General features: G+C 46.2%; 1 protein-coding gene and 1 long non-coding RNA gene across 3 annotated transcripts in view; one reads left to right on the top strand and one right to left on the bottom strand.

Moving 5' to 3' along the window:
- The window catches only part of LOC116426986 (zinc finger protein castor homolog 1), a 120,438-nt gene that overhangs the window by 15,159 nt on the left and 90,047 nt on the right, over window positions 1-15,232 (top strand). The gene's annotated exons all lie outside the window — the stretch shown is intronic.
- LOC143175261 (uncharacterized) lies at window positions 6,261-7,201 on the bottom strand. The gene is made up of 3 exons (XR_013000004.1): window positions 7,113-7,201; window positions 6,443-6,596; window positions 6,261-6,317 (listed from the first exon to the last, which is right to left on the bottom strand). It is a non-coding gene; the product is annotated as an uncharacterized LOC143175261 (long non-coding RNA).

Consider the following 15,232-nt stretch of genomic DNA (forward strand, 5'->3'; position numbering starts at 1 on the left):
CGGGGTTTCGGGACAAGTTCCCGCTGTTTATGGTTCAAAAACTTTTATTATGAATACTAGGAAGCTGGCGTCCGCTCCCGTGGCGACTCTGGATTTCGAGGAACTAATTAGGAATTAAAATACTGACGCGTTTGCCTTGCAGCTGAATTTAAGCAAGCAATTAGGGGCTAAGTTATTGGTCCTCGCCGTCCGGCGAATGCACGGAACGGGAATTTTCGTCGAAATTATTGGCTATCCTCCCCCTTTCTGCACCTGAATTCCAATAAATAATACCGGATAACATTATACGGAATTTAGAGCCGGCCTCCCATAAAAATTAGTACTCTGTGCCAAAATGTTCCTGAACCGACGAGAGAAACGACTTCTGGAATATGGGAGCGTGTCACGGTACCTGTTCCCGTGGCTCGAACGAAACGGAACTGAATTTTCAAGCAATTCAATTCAATTTTATCGCGCAAAGTTCCAACGGAATCTCGCGCGAGCGTTTATGTAAAACAGAGACTTCGCATAAAAGGATAATAGTTATAAAGCGTATAGTAATCCGCGAGAGAACGACTCGGTAAGTGCTCCAATTAGTAATAATCTAGAGTTTACATGAAATTAGTATCCCATAAAGTGTCACAGAACGCCGGGATGAAGTCATCGGTGATCCTATAATTAATAAGATACGAATAATTTATTCAATAATTGCGATTGGTCGGACAGAGGCAGAGTACAGCGGTCTTTGATGTAAAATAAAGTTGTAAAGTTTCCGCGGAAATGAGTAATAAACGAACGGCGAAGCAGGCGGAGAAGAAACGAAAGAAATCGGATAGGATTGACATCGAGAGTTCCGTAATAGAGGGACGAGTGAAAAACGAGAATGGAATTCATAATAAAGAGTAAGCGAGCGGCCCGGCGAAGTCGTCTGCAGCCGCGATAAAAGGTAGAAAAAGGGGATAGGTGTTTTATCGATCCATCGAGAATAGGCCGTGTGTGCACGCCGGGCCCCGGCTTGCACGTCGGCCGGGCCGTTGTATATCCAGTTTTCCTGAAACGGACTTTTTGGTCGGCCGTTCGGCTCGTAAAACGCGAGACACGCGATACGGAACGGCTCGGTACGCGCTATCGTGCGTGTACCTGCGCGAACGACGATATCGCCGGAGACACTGTGCAACGGAAGAATGCAACTCGCAAGTAGGTCAGCTGGATTCTCTTGTTGCACGGTCTCCGGCTTTTATCTCCGCGAAATCGGACGATTTCTTCGCGCGGAACCGGCGTCCCCGGGAATTTCTGGAAATCGGTTTCCTCGATTTCCAATTACGTTTAATCCTCACGATGCGATAAGGAAATTAGTCGATCTCTTTGACGTCTGTTTAACTCTAATCGTGCCACGTGTTTCTAGAACGAATCATATCACGATGTGACTCTTAGTCAATTATGAAAATAAAAGGAATGATTAAAATGTTATCGTTTAAAGGGCCCAAATTTTAAAAGCGTAAGAAAACTTTTGGAAATGTAGTATGAAATAATCAAAATTTAAGTAGAAAGTTCAAATGTGATTCAAAGTCACATCGTAACAAAGATTTCGTTCAACCCTTGCGCACTTTGTTTGAATTTCAGACGAAAATCGTTCGTTTTCAATTAGATATTTACAACGGAGTCGCGATTTTAATAAGTTTCGCCCTTATTTGTGGATATTGATTCAGTTCAGTTCAAAGGAACATACAATTCCTCGTTCCACTTTAATCTTCTCGGAACTGTTAACGAAAGAAGCGATATTTTTACGTGGGTAATTTGATATTGAATAAATGTGTCTGTAGAAAAATCGATGTTCACTTAACCAGTCTTCGTTTTCTGATAGCCGCGCGGCGAGGTGGATAAATGGAAGAAATTCGATGGCCGGTATAGATAAAGCGCAGTCGGCGGATTTTCCGCGGCGTTCATCGATTTTCCTTCGCCGTTGGGAATTAACCGACGATTTGCACTCGGCCGCGGTCCACCAAGAATTTAGTGGTACAACTCCTAATCGTCCGTGGACACGAGCGCACCGTTGTGTCGTGTATACTTGATTTAATTTAATTTAAGTATACGCACGCCTCGCGCCAACAAATGACTGGTATTTCGAGGGGACGGTCGGAGATGGAGCTCACGTGCCTCGGGTTTAACGTGAAAATAGCAAGGAGGCGAAGCGTTACGACGCAATTTGTCATCGTTTCCATTTTTCTCACTCGGGCAAACCACGCCACCCCTTTCTGCGCCGCATCTATTCCGTGCAACCCTCGTGTTCTGCCTCATCCCATCGACCTAACCAGTCCACCCCAAATAAGTCTGGAAAACCAATAAAATTGAACGCAATATCGAAAGAGACAACTCTATCCTTGTAAAATATCAAGAACAAAGACTGCCTTTATCACTAAAACATGAAAAACTAATTCTCTACCTCTTACCAACAATCGTACACAATTTAATTTAATAATAACGCTTTAAACACTAACCGTAGTTTTCACTAACTAAATAATCGAAGGAAAATTTACATTAAATAGATTGTCGATTAATAAAATTCGGATCTTCGTGAGAAACATCGAACAATCTATAAGAATTCGAATAGAATACATTCTATTGAATAATAATATTTTCAATAACAAATGTATTTATTGATAAAATAATCTAAATAAGATTCTCGCAGAAGGCTTCTCAATCGTCAAGAGTTTTATTACAAAGAAAACTCGAGCGAGGCTAAAGGAATTCGAGAACGGGGGATGATGTCGTTAACTTCCGGTGAGCGACGAGCCTCCCGCGTTTTCGGGAAAAGATCAGACGAGCCTCTCCGCGAAATGAAGACGAGCGGCCGCGGAGACAAGCGGCGGCCGGGGAGAGAGAAATCGTAAATTTAAATTTAGCGAGGCTCACGCGCGCGCACGAGCGAGACCGCGCTCTCTCGCTCTCCCCGTCCCCAACCCTCTCGGCAGCGGCTTCCTCCGCTGGTGTTCGCTCGCGGAGAGCGCGAGAGACCGTGGAAAAAGTGGCGGGGCCCGCGCGGGGCCGATTTGAATTTCAGAATGCAGCGCGGATTGACCGGGTTTTGTCGTAAATTGTCGTGGGCCACCGTCGGAAAAAGTTGTTTCGATTTTTAAGTCGAACGCCCCGGGGCCCGGTCCCAATCGCCGGCCCTCATCGCTTCGTCTCAATAAGGAGACGAATAGGGCCCCCGGTTCATCCTCCGTTCGCGCAAGAAAGCGCCGTGCAATCGCCTCGGCTCACCCCCCATCTTTACGCAGGTTTTTTCTGCGAGGGAGCTTCGGTTTCTTTGCCGGACACCCTCGTGTGGTCGCCGACCACGGCACAACTTCTGGGGAGAATTATCGTTTCGGGAATATTCGGGAATCATCTGAAATCTGGGGAATATCCGTGAATTATCTAACGCGTTGGGAATTGTTGGGAGTGACTTGGAATTTGGGGAATATTTGGATATCGACTAGAATCTAGGTGATGTGGAAGAATATTTGGGAATGATTGAAAATTTCGGGAATGTTTGGGAATCATCTAGAGCCTAGATGATCTAGAAGAATATTTGGGAATGACTGAAAGTTTGGAGGTTAGTTGGGAATGATTGAAAATTGGGGGAATATTTGGAAATGATTTAAAATTGATGGAATATTTAATAATGATTTCAAATGTAGAGAATATTAGGAAATGATCTGGAATCCACGGAATGCTCAGTTTACCGAATTTTGGATTATTTCTGTGCTTTGAGTGATTGCTTTTGGATCAGTTCCAGAGGACTCAATTTAGACTATTTAGTAATCGAATTGTACTGATCGTAATTGACAAAGTAGAGACGAATTAGAAGTTGAGATTGAAGATGATCTTACTACGAAAACTAGCAGCTTAAAAATGAAGAATTCTTTATTCGCTTGACGCATTGCGGCGCTCAAGCACTCAGACTTCTCTACACCATGCCTTACAGTATCTATAACACTATAGAATTTTATTTGAACACTCGAAAGGACATCGAGTGAAATGATTATAAGTATTCGACGATTTCGAGAAACCGGAGAATCGACCGGATACGCCAACTACCCAGTTGCTTGCAAGGCAATCGATGTCAGTTACGTCGGCCGCGAAAGCAGTTACCGCTGACGCGGAAAAGTCATCGTCCGCTAATTATCGATGTTCCGCCGAATACGCTTTTTCTACCAATCTGGCGTTATTCGATCCGGTTCGTTCAGAACGATCAGTCGATTAATTCATGCATTGCATTTCAAAATTGCGTCAGTCCGACTAACATGACAGAGAAGATTGAAATATTAATGAAGACGGAAGATCGTACATTCATTCATCAAAACGTTAAAACCAGTATATAATTCTCGAATAACTTTCCAAATACCTTTTTCAATTGAAAATCATTCCACCGACCGATCTATCGATGATAAAGTAACAAAATATTACACGTTTCTTTCCAAACGAATTCCATCGGTTCATTAGAAAATGTCTTGCAAGAATGTTCTCCCGGTAATCTGAAATTCCAATCGATTGATTAAGACGCCATAACACCGCCCCGAATATGTTTTTTCGCGGCGATTCCATCAGGAGATTAGAGGCGATTACCGGCGCGGGGAGGAGCGGGTTTAATCGGCGATCGCAAGTTTTTTCCAGCTACCTACGAACCAAGGAGGAAAACATTTCTCCCCGGGGCCACCGGTTAAGCCGTTCTTAGTCGCTTATCTGCGGCTGGCGGCGTTAATTGTTCGATACACAGCCACCCACGCACGGAAGTCGACTTCCTCGCCTAATCGCCGGACGGAATTTAGTTTCTTGATTCGGTATTTATGGCCGACACATTTTTCACCGGAATTCCCCAGGCACAAATCAACCCCGATAAATCCGCGATTGTACACTCTAATGAATCCGAGAATTCACGGAATCGCGCGCTCGGAGTTGTCGCCGTTTCCAGGCTTCGATGTGTTGTTTCCTTACGGTTTTATCGCCGTTGCGGTTTACTTATCTAAATTTCACTGATACGGAAATGCGCCAATTGTTTTGTTTTGCATACAGAAACCGTGGAACAGTTTTTGCATAACGAGTGACTCTTCTCTCTCATCGAGCATCAACGTTCATTAGCTTTATATAAGCAGGATAAGATTGTAATTGTGCTTTTGTAAGTTCCGGGTTAATTGAGTTTGCTTATCGAGAACAAGTCGTCGAAGGAATAAATATTCGATAAATTGATCATTTCAATTTGGAGCGAACGCGGTGAATATTGAACGCTCCGCAAATTTTTTCCCATTTTCGCAACGGTTCATTTAGCACTCCGAATTACAGTCTAGTAATTATACGTTTTTTTCAGTGTAGTTACTCACACCTCGAGCGTTGAAACAAGCGTTCATAGGTGCGAAATTTGCATGCGATTGCGAGCGCGACCTTATGCACCCAATGCATTCCCCACGGCTGTTATCACACGATCTTGAATTAAGTCGTGACTATTTTCCGCGTTGCAATAATTTTCCGGGAGTGTGAAGTATTTTCCCGCGCGACGAGTTTGCCGAGCATCTGGGTCGATAAAAAACTGGCTGCAGGGGGAAAAAAACGCCGGTTGTCGTCGCAAGTCGCTCCGACGATAGCAAAAAGGTGTTTTGCAATTTACTATGTCTTCCTTGCGACACCTCCTTTACTCATGGATGCCCTATTTCAAACGCTTTTGCTCTATTTCATCTAAAATATATTTCAATTCGAATAACATCTACATTTTCACTCCACAATATAAAATACATAACATTCAATAAAACTGAATTATAACTTCTATACATTCTGAAACATAAAAATTGGCGAATTCAAAAGATGTTCGAGAAATAGAAGATATCTATATACACGTTGAATGCACGATATCATAGAGCAAAATACGCGAAATGGAACAAATAATATTAAATCGATGATTGAATTGCATTATTGCACGTTAATCTAGTTTAATGTCACCACATTAGATAGCATTGTTTATAATATAAGAATATTTGAAAATAATCATCGTTTACTACACTGAATTATAGTGATTCGATTTGGTCGGAGGTCACAGGTTAAATTCACAAGAAATTACTGTAAAATGATTATCGAGGCTTTCGCGTAGGAAATTTGTAAGCAAATTACTAGCAGAGAGGCGCACGATGACTTGGACCGAGTCGAAGGCAAGAAATGGATGTTCCCGAACCAAAAATCACCGCGAGGAGAGCGAGTAGGCGTAGAATAAGACTCGATGGATCGTGGAACGATCGCTAATGTCGTGCCTCGCATGCAACTAGGCCGCGGTGTTCGGGTGTGGCCGTTGTTGTCGCGCATTGTTTCTGAAATTACGATATTGTAGTTATTAATATTTATATATCGGCGAGCCGGAGGATCGTCGCGGCGCGCGCGCCGCCGCCAGCCTCTACTTTCTAAAGTGGTCGGAGCTGCCACCGCGGCGACGCACCTTGACCCGATGCCGGGTAAAATTATCGCTTTCGTAGCGAAAACGGCTCTCGGAAGTCGAGAAGCTGACGGATTATTGATCGGGATACGGCGTCTTCGCGTGAATCTCGAGATTGGTCCCATGAAACGATCTTGGTACCAGTGGAACCTGTTTTCTGAATTCAGAAAATAATCGTGAGAATCGTTTAAATTTCCCTTAACATTAGAACTACTAAAATTTAATTCTTCTTTTACAATTATTGAACAACTAATAGATCCTTCTCTAAGAAATTTCTAAAGAAAATGTTTTAATAATACAAACTAAGTTTTGAGTGATCGAAGTCTCGATAGATGCACTCTTGAGGTTTCTATAGAAAAATGTTTAAGTCAACTTGCTTGGTAGTTGTAAATTAGGATTAATAATCCGTTAGTGAAGTTATTTATATTTGAATGAACAGTAAATTGTCTTTATTCTTGATATATATGTATCGTGTTCTATAGAATGGTGTAGTAATTATATCTTGTATATTATTCGACAGATTAATCATGGATGTCTGCAACTAAATTACTGGTATTACTTAGTAAAATATTGAATATTCTTCGTGCATGAATTCTCATACGGTTCAGTGGATTAATGACTAAGTTGTTAATTTACGATATAATTTGCTCAAGATTGATGTGTAGATAATTACGTATTAATGTTTAAAGTTTCAATTTCCTGATAGCTTCGAGTGATCTTGAGACCTCCATCGCGCATGCCCGAGCAAAAGGATGAAAACAGGTGCACGTGTCACCCACCATCACTGCAAAGAGCCGCGTCGTATAGTCTTCGGCCAAGGTTAATACCTCGCCGACGTTGTGATCAGCAGAATATAATTGGCTGGCTGGCAGTCAAAGACCTAATTCCCTTTAGCTCCACCTACAAGCTTCAACTTTCCTCTTTAAACCTCTTCTCAAATTATATACAATAGTACCTCGATTAACCAGCTTAATCGGAAGACAAACAGCCCGGATAAATTAAGACTCGGCGTCTAGAATCGGGAGAAAAAATAATTAAAACTATTCTGCGTGCTGAGTGTGCTCGATACATACAAGACACTCGCACGATAGTCTTACATGTATATCGTACTAATAGCTATTCACAGTTCCTATCAAATAAGAAAACAATGGTCTCTAAATAATACACATTCCCTTTATTTCTACTTTCACATTATTACATTAATCCCAACGTACCTCAACATTACCCGATTAGAACATTCAAAAATTGCATCTTCAAGATTACGATTAAAACATCGTCTCCGCGTCAGAACAATCTTCAAAAACAACCATACCAACACCTTCCGCTTCAAATATGTCAAGTTCAACGTTCACGAGGCAAATCCCGAGTAACAGATGAAATACTCGGCATCGGTAATACATACCAGTACCCTGTCCAAGATACAATCCGAGATTTCAAGTAATGGCGGCCACACAACGGCAACAAGCGCCACTCGTACTTACATAATTGTTTGAAATATTGCCCGGTCGCGTCGGTTGAATCACGTGGGATCGGCCGCGACAATGAAAAAGAAAATCAACGAAAAAGGAAGCCTTTCAACGGGGATCCCCACGTGGACACGGCGATGACGGACGAACGTAGCCTCCTCGATAAGAGTCGCCCGACGACCATGTTGCCCGGTAGTTGCGCTGCCCGCTCGCAGCTGTTCGATATTCGAACGTCTAACCAAATCAGGTGGACGGCTCGGTATGCGCAGCATTGCCGGTCCCGGTTTGATTGACATTTCGGGGGCGCTCGTTTGTCACAGAAAAGTCGTAGTCCATTTGTTCCTTCGGCTGCCACTTCTGCCCCCTCTTCAGGCCGCTCGGCTCTTCCTCCCCGACCCGCCGGGCTACGCGACGCAACCGTTCGCACACGGTTCACGGTAGATTCACCCTCTTTCGTCGGGCTTGTTCCCTCGTTTTTTTAATTATTCCCCGCAGGTACGCTCCTTCTAGTCACTCGATTCGTTCCTTTTTCTCGCGACGCGTGCATTAAGATAACGGACACACAACACCGGGCTATCGGTCAAAGTCAGTCGAAGTTGTACGCGCGACACGCCCGGAAAGGATCGTTCCTGTTTCCTCTTCCCTTCCGCTTCGTTTCTTTCTCAACCCTCTCGGAGACCGTTTTTATACCACGCGTTCGATTGGATGCCTTGAACGTTCCGCTGTGGCTTTGATTCTTCTGGTTTTAAGAAAGCTTCAAATGCTTCTGAGAAGTTAATTCGGTAATACCCAAACGTCAATGAATCTAAATCAGCATTTATAGTTTCTGTAAAGAAATTTTCTAGTCGATAGTTCCAGCGTTAAATACTTGATTCTTCAGATGATCAGTAGGTCACCAGCTAAACAAACGATCACGAGTAAAAGTGAGAATATCGAAAAGTTAAGGATCGTTGTTTGATACATGGAAAGGAATAAAAAGGATCGATAAGAGAAGTCGGAGGCCCGTCGAGCGGTCAGATCGACATTCCCTGGATGAGCATCGTGAAAACGGGTGAACGGCGGACGCCATATCGCGCACGCTTGGCATGTTCCGCGTGTCCGCAGCATATTCATCCGCCAACCGGTCATATGGAATCGTCGATTCCGCAGCGAATGCCGTAGAGCGGTCGATAATTTATTTGTGAGACGTTGCGCGGAACGTGTCCCACCTTCGCAATCGCGCCCAGGGGCCCCCTTCGGCCCCCTTTCGTCCCCCTTCGAAGACCGACCCGCTGACATTCTGGATTTCGCGCCTTTTTCGTGCCGTTCCATTGTCTTTCGCGAACCGCCTTTTTCGGCGGCGTACCGGGATACGATCATCGACGATGATTATTAACGACCGAACGAGAACGCTGCAATCGCGAACCGGACGCGCATTTTTCCATCCACCGGGGGAAACGTCACGTAGCGATCGTGCGCCCGGTGACGACCGCCGCCGCCGCCGCCGCCGCCGGTTGTTCCGCCCGTAAGCATCGGAACTCGACGATACTGTCAATGAGCCATCGACCGGGCCAGCTGCTCGCGTATCCGGTTCTCCAATCTCATTTTTCGCGCGGGCTTCGATGAATTTAGTATTTTCTTCTTTCTTTTGCTGTTCGGATGTGAAGGCTTTGGGAACAGGGAACACGATCAAGGTTGATAATAATTCTCGTTGAAACCTGTTGGGTTCTCTGATTTAATTTCTGATCGGAGACATTGAAAGTTAACGTATTTTCTGGTTAATAACTAACAGGAAACGTGAAGCAAATACTCGCTTCGATTACTCCATCCTACAACAATCGTGCAGCTGTGAATATTAAAGTTTCTTAGAGTCGATTGCTGGATTCTCTGATTTAACTTCTAGTTTGATATTTCGATGCTACTTTTCCTTTGTCGCCTTCGAAATGTCCGCGTTTGAAATGTTAACGATCTCCGCGAGCTCGCACATTTTACAACAGTGTGATTCTAGAAATCTACCCGTGGCATTAACGATAGGAGCACTCGCGCATTCCGGTTAGAAGTTTTGTCAGCGTCTCCAGCCGCCATCGTGGAAGTCTCCGTTCATTAAGTGTTACGTGACATCGGTGGACGACTTCGTTTGTCCATTATTCAATCGGATTGACAATAACCCTAACAGTACCCGAGGCTCCGAACCTCCGACTCTCATTTATCAATCATTCAAGTACCCCGAACGGCCGGGAAAAATGAGACTTGACGCATTAACAATTAATTAACCGTTCCTGTTATCTCTAATGCCACGGTGGATGGAGCAGAAGTGCAGCTATCTTCGAGAATACCGCGAATAGTGTCAGTAATCGCCGCAGCGCCGTTCATTTGGTAACTTTTTACCGGTTAATGGCACCATTAGCAATAAAACTGTCGCGACCGCGGAGCTCGGGTCTCGCAACTACCAGCAACACGACTATTATTAGCGGCCGGAGCAATAATTATGTACTAATGCCACGGTCACTTCCTGCGATCCGGCTTTATTTTCTTCTGTCCGAGGCGGCCGCGTTCAGCCATTCGTCCGGAATCGAGATTCCCTCAATTTTATCGGGATTCTGGGGTTCGCGCGCCGTCAACGCTGATAACTATCGATTCCATCCGGAGAACTGCGGCGTTACGCTTGTCGAATAGCGCGTGGTCGACGCTTTCGAGGGAGGGAACGTGTTTGACCGAGTTTCGCGAAATCGGGGAACGTCGGCCGAATTCACAGCGTAAATAAATCGATTGCAACACTGGTTAACTGAAAACACGAACTCAACGTTACCACTGTTTCCATCTTTCAAAATTTCAATAGCCTCTGAATGAAGTGCTTTGAAATTTGATTTAATAAGAACGTAACTATTTGGAACCGTTTAGCAAACACATAAAATTTTCAAATGATTTTCTTTATATTTATCCCAGAATATCTTATTCAATTTGGTGCAGACGACATTTAAAGTTTGCCTACGTGCAGCAAGGTTGTAGATACAGAAGGAGATCGTAGGATCGATGATCCGTGGTCGCGCAGGATCCAGATGATCCCCGTACACCGTCGAACGGTTGCACATCGTTGTCGGTGTCGAGTACGTGCGTGTTTTCATTGTACGCGAAACACCGCGACGTGGGCACAGACGCGGAATTCCAACGAGTGGAACCCGACGAAAATGTCAATGAGTCGATCGCTGCCGATATGAGGAATTCAGAAGCAATAATCGCGAGCCGGCTCTATCGAACACGGAATTCCACGCTCCTACCGTTCCTATTGTGTCCCACGTCGGGTTCCAGCGGCGCTCGCGAGCAATAAACTCCGCGACCTGCAATGTCTCAATACTGGCAGCTGTTTTGTCCAGCTGCGAAATTCATTTGAATTTTAATTGGCTTCGATCCTGTACTTTTTCCCGGACTCCTAAACACATTTACCGAACCGTGGCACATTTATAGATCCGCCGCAAGTGCATGAGAAAAATATCTACGAAATCGCATGCTTTTCTTTCTAAATCGAATAAAATCCTCTACTCCCTTAGCATAAAGATATACCAGCGTCTCGAGGATATCGCAGAAACTAATGCAATTTTCAAAGAATTCCTCTCCCGTCCCATCGCGAGGCTTTTTACTATCCATAAATGCAAGAAGATCCTCAGACTATTTATCAAACTTGCAAACAATCCGCGTTCGCAACACTCGAGGGATCTTCTCTCGGAAGATCGGTGGCTCGTGGATCGCCGGCGTTAAAAATCCGGAGAGACTGCAGGCAGCTCTCCGCCAGGCGGTATCCAATTTCCTTCGCGAAATCTGCCACATTAGAGCGTTCCCTCTTCATTCCGTTGGAATTCCATCGGGGAACTCCGCGGTAAAGAGTGCGAAACGCGCCGAAGCAACGGGGTGCGTATCCGATGGGCGGCCGTGGAACAGAAGGAGAAAGAAAAAGGTGGCTCCGGGAACGAGCGGCGGAGGGGTTCACGGTTTATGGCGTTGAAACGATCATCCTAGCGGGCCCCGGTATCGCCGTGGCCGTGGAGCAATCGAAATCGATCGTGTGGCTTCTCCGCAAACATCCCGAACGAGGGCTTCGTTCACTCGTTAGCGGCATTGTAAATTCTGCCCGTGGTTTTATTGAAATCTTTCCAGAACGCGTCGATTCGTAATTGCGCTACAGGGCCCGGGCGTCGCTCGTAAATTACGACGGAACGAGTTTTTCTGCCCGTCGAATATGATCGAACGGAGCCCCACGATAGTCCATCCCGCCCGTGATTGCTGAAATTTATCGTTATTTGGAAAGCCGCCTTAACGACGCGTCGCCGGGTCCTAAAGCGACCGCGGGACGGAGGAGGTGCACGCGGCCATGCCGATAACTTCTCGCGAGGTGTTCCAACGATCGTTAAATACCCTGTTGATCTAGATTTATCTGCGCGCGTTCGCCATCGTTGATTTTATGGGTGGCCGATTCGCGGAGGGTGTTTATGCGGTTACCGATTTTCGCGGGGGCGGAAACTTAGATCGAGTTCGGGATGAAATGAAATGAAACTCGACTCGTATTAGAAGCTTCGCTGTATCGAGATCTAGACGATCCATTATCAACGCGTGAAATTAACAGGAATCTTCATTACTTCACTCTACAGTGCAAATATTCGATAAATCGCTCTCGGCTACTCATCAAGAAATATACTCCAAGTCGCTAACAAGAAAACAGAATCAATCCACCCAACGAGACCTCTGAAAGCGTTTCTCAACAACCCATCCCCGTTCCCACCACCCCCGGCCGTCCTCGCGAAACAAAAGACCAGTCACCGGGGACCACTAGACACCGTTACCTTTATCCCGCGATCGGGACGCCCGAGAAATTCCATTTCCAAAATCGTCCGTCCGCGGCCTCCCTTCCCCGCCCGCGGAGATCTCGCCGATCGAGCCGCGTACGAAGAAGAGGAGAGAGCAAAAGGAGAAGAAGAAAAACCTCGGCCGGCTCGACGATGGTGGGGGTGCTCCTTGGCGAGGGTGTAGCGGGAAGAAGGCCGAGGAGGGTAGAGGGGAGGCATTATCTCCGGAACTGGCCAGTGCCATTATCCATCGTCCATTTGAATTTTCAGCTCTCGTAATAACGACTAATACGAGACAAATGAACCGCTGGCGAAAGAAAGGCGGGGGGCCGGGGGGGCATCGGATCCCGTGGCAGAGGAGGGGGAGGACGGCGACGGTTGGCGGCGGCGGAGGCGGCGTAGGAGAGAAAGGGGAACGGAGAAGCCGTGATTAATGGAGTCTCCGCGGCGAGCGAGAGCCCCGACGGATAAGATCTCCGATGGAATTCCCGTGGCTTTTATATTGGATTTCTTTTAAATTCGTTACTTTATCCGGCACTATGTTAATAGCGGGCCGATATGAGAGCTCGCGGTTAAGAGTAGTTCATTTATCATTCGACCGGTCGCCTCTCTGTGCTTTCCTCCCCTCCCGCCCCCCGCGACCCGCGCGAGGACGAAGAAAAGGCGGCGGAGGAGCAGGCCAGAAGATGTTCGGGCCCCAGCCACGGGGACCCCGTTCGTCAAGGCGGCCGCGAAAGAAACGCTTCGATGGCCCCCGCGCGACCGTGTTTCGGGCATTTCCTCTCGCGGGACCCCCGTCGGCGAATTTGTGTCTTTGAACCCCGCTGGAACCGGTTCCGCGGTTCCAGACAATCTTTTCACGGGTTTTTGCGCCGCTGTGGGTGGGAAAGGGACTGCGGCCTTTGGACAGTTGGGAAAATGGGAAAGGGTTTGTTTCGGGTGCTTCGCGGCGCGGTCGTTTTGCCTCGGAGTTTATGAAATCAGGATTGATGAACGACCGTGGAATCGGTGGATTGATTAATAGGGACCTCTCCGGGATCGTTTCGGGAAGATCGATGTGAGAAGCCTTGGGAAATGTTGTATCGCGGCGACAGGAAATTAGAAGCTTTCCATTAGAGAGGATTCTTTGGATTCTTATGGGCTGGAAGATTGTTTTATCTAGTGGATGTGTTGTTTGGTATTACTTCGTAGGAACGATGATTTTGGGGTTTAGCCCTTAGCAGTCATATGTCGAGTCAGACTCGACATTCTATTTTATTGCAACCTTTACCTGTTTCAACAATTTTTTCTATATTTATTTGTAGTATCCCAATTGTACCATTTAAAGGTAACATTCCAATGACTCCCTAATATTCTTGAATAAATAAATAGAGCGTCATATTAAGCTGTAATTGAATGAACTAACGTCGACGTGAACCTGAAAGTGAGAAACCAAGAACACTTCGGACCGCAAAGGGTCAGAGACCGCTTGTCTGTTTGAAAAGAAATCGATCCTTTTGTGAATTTAAAGAATCTCCTTGTGAAACGTTTCAATTTCTAGTGTCTGTGAATTCTCCTCCGATTAGGTTCTATAATTGAACGGAAAAATTCACTGGGTGGAGTGTTCGAAGGAAAACGATGCCCTTTAACCTGATATAGGTCAGGCAACACGATTCCCGGCTGGCGAGTGATTGCAAAACGATTCCCACACCAGCCGTTGCAGTTTACATCCATTCTAGCCGCTCGTCGGGGCACGGAGCTGTGTCAAAGTGTCTCGGTACACGAGAAAATGGCGAGTTTCCCGGTGCCCAGTAAAACGAAGCATCAGAATCCGAAGCGTAGCTCGTTCGTCATCGGCTCGCGGCCAACCCGCCGGAGAAAAGCACGAGCGGATGACGCTGGAACACGTGTAGACGTCAAGGCGTTAATCCCCCGAGAGACGAAGAAGCATCTCCCTCGCGCTCGCGATGGCGCGCGCGCGCGCGCACGCTCGGCTGTTCGATCGCGAACAACCGGCCAAACAATCCGTGGCCTGGTGACGGGCCTGCGAGGGACCGAGACGACGTGGCTCCTCTCGCGGTTCCGCGGCGACATTCTTCGGGAACATTGCTTATAAATAGGATTCCTTCGGTTCCCATGTTCGCGTAGCTCGCTGTCACCGTGGCATCGTGACTTTTGATGAATCGCGATGACGACAGTACCGATATCTGATTACCGGCTCCTCGGCAGAGATAAAACGCGAATCAGAAGAGCTGCTGAAAAGCGAACGTCTCCGAGAAATTTATGAAACCGTGTAGCTGCTTATTTGTTTTACAACCAACAGAGACGAGACTCCCGACTGTCGTCCGTGTAAAAGAATCTAGATAGATTTTAATCGAGTGGCGATATCAGCGTGCGGATTCCTGGAATGTTTCCAACGTGTTCCGTCCATTGAAAATGGAGCCGGGTACTTTGATGCTAGGCGAAACTTAGTGGAAACTTGGACGTGTCTGGTTTTGACAATTTAGAGACGACAAGGTAGCCTTTCAGCG

This window comes from Nomia melanderi, chromosome 14, assembly GCF_051020985.1.
Source record: "Nomia melanderi isolate GNS246 chromosome 14, iyNomMela1, whole genome shotgun sequence".
NCBI lineage: Eukaryota > Metazoa > Arthropoda > Insecta > Hymenoptera > Halictidae > Nomia > Nomia melanderi.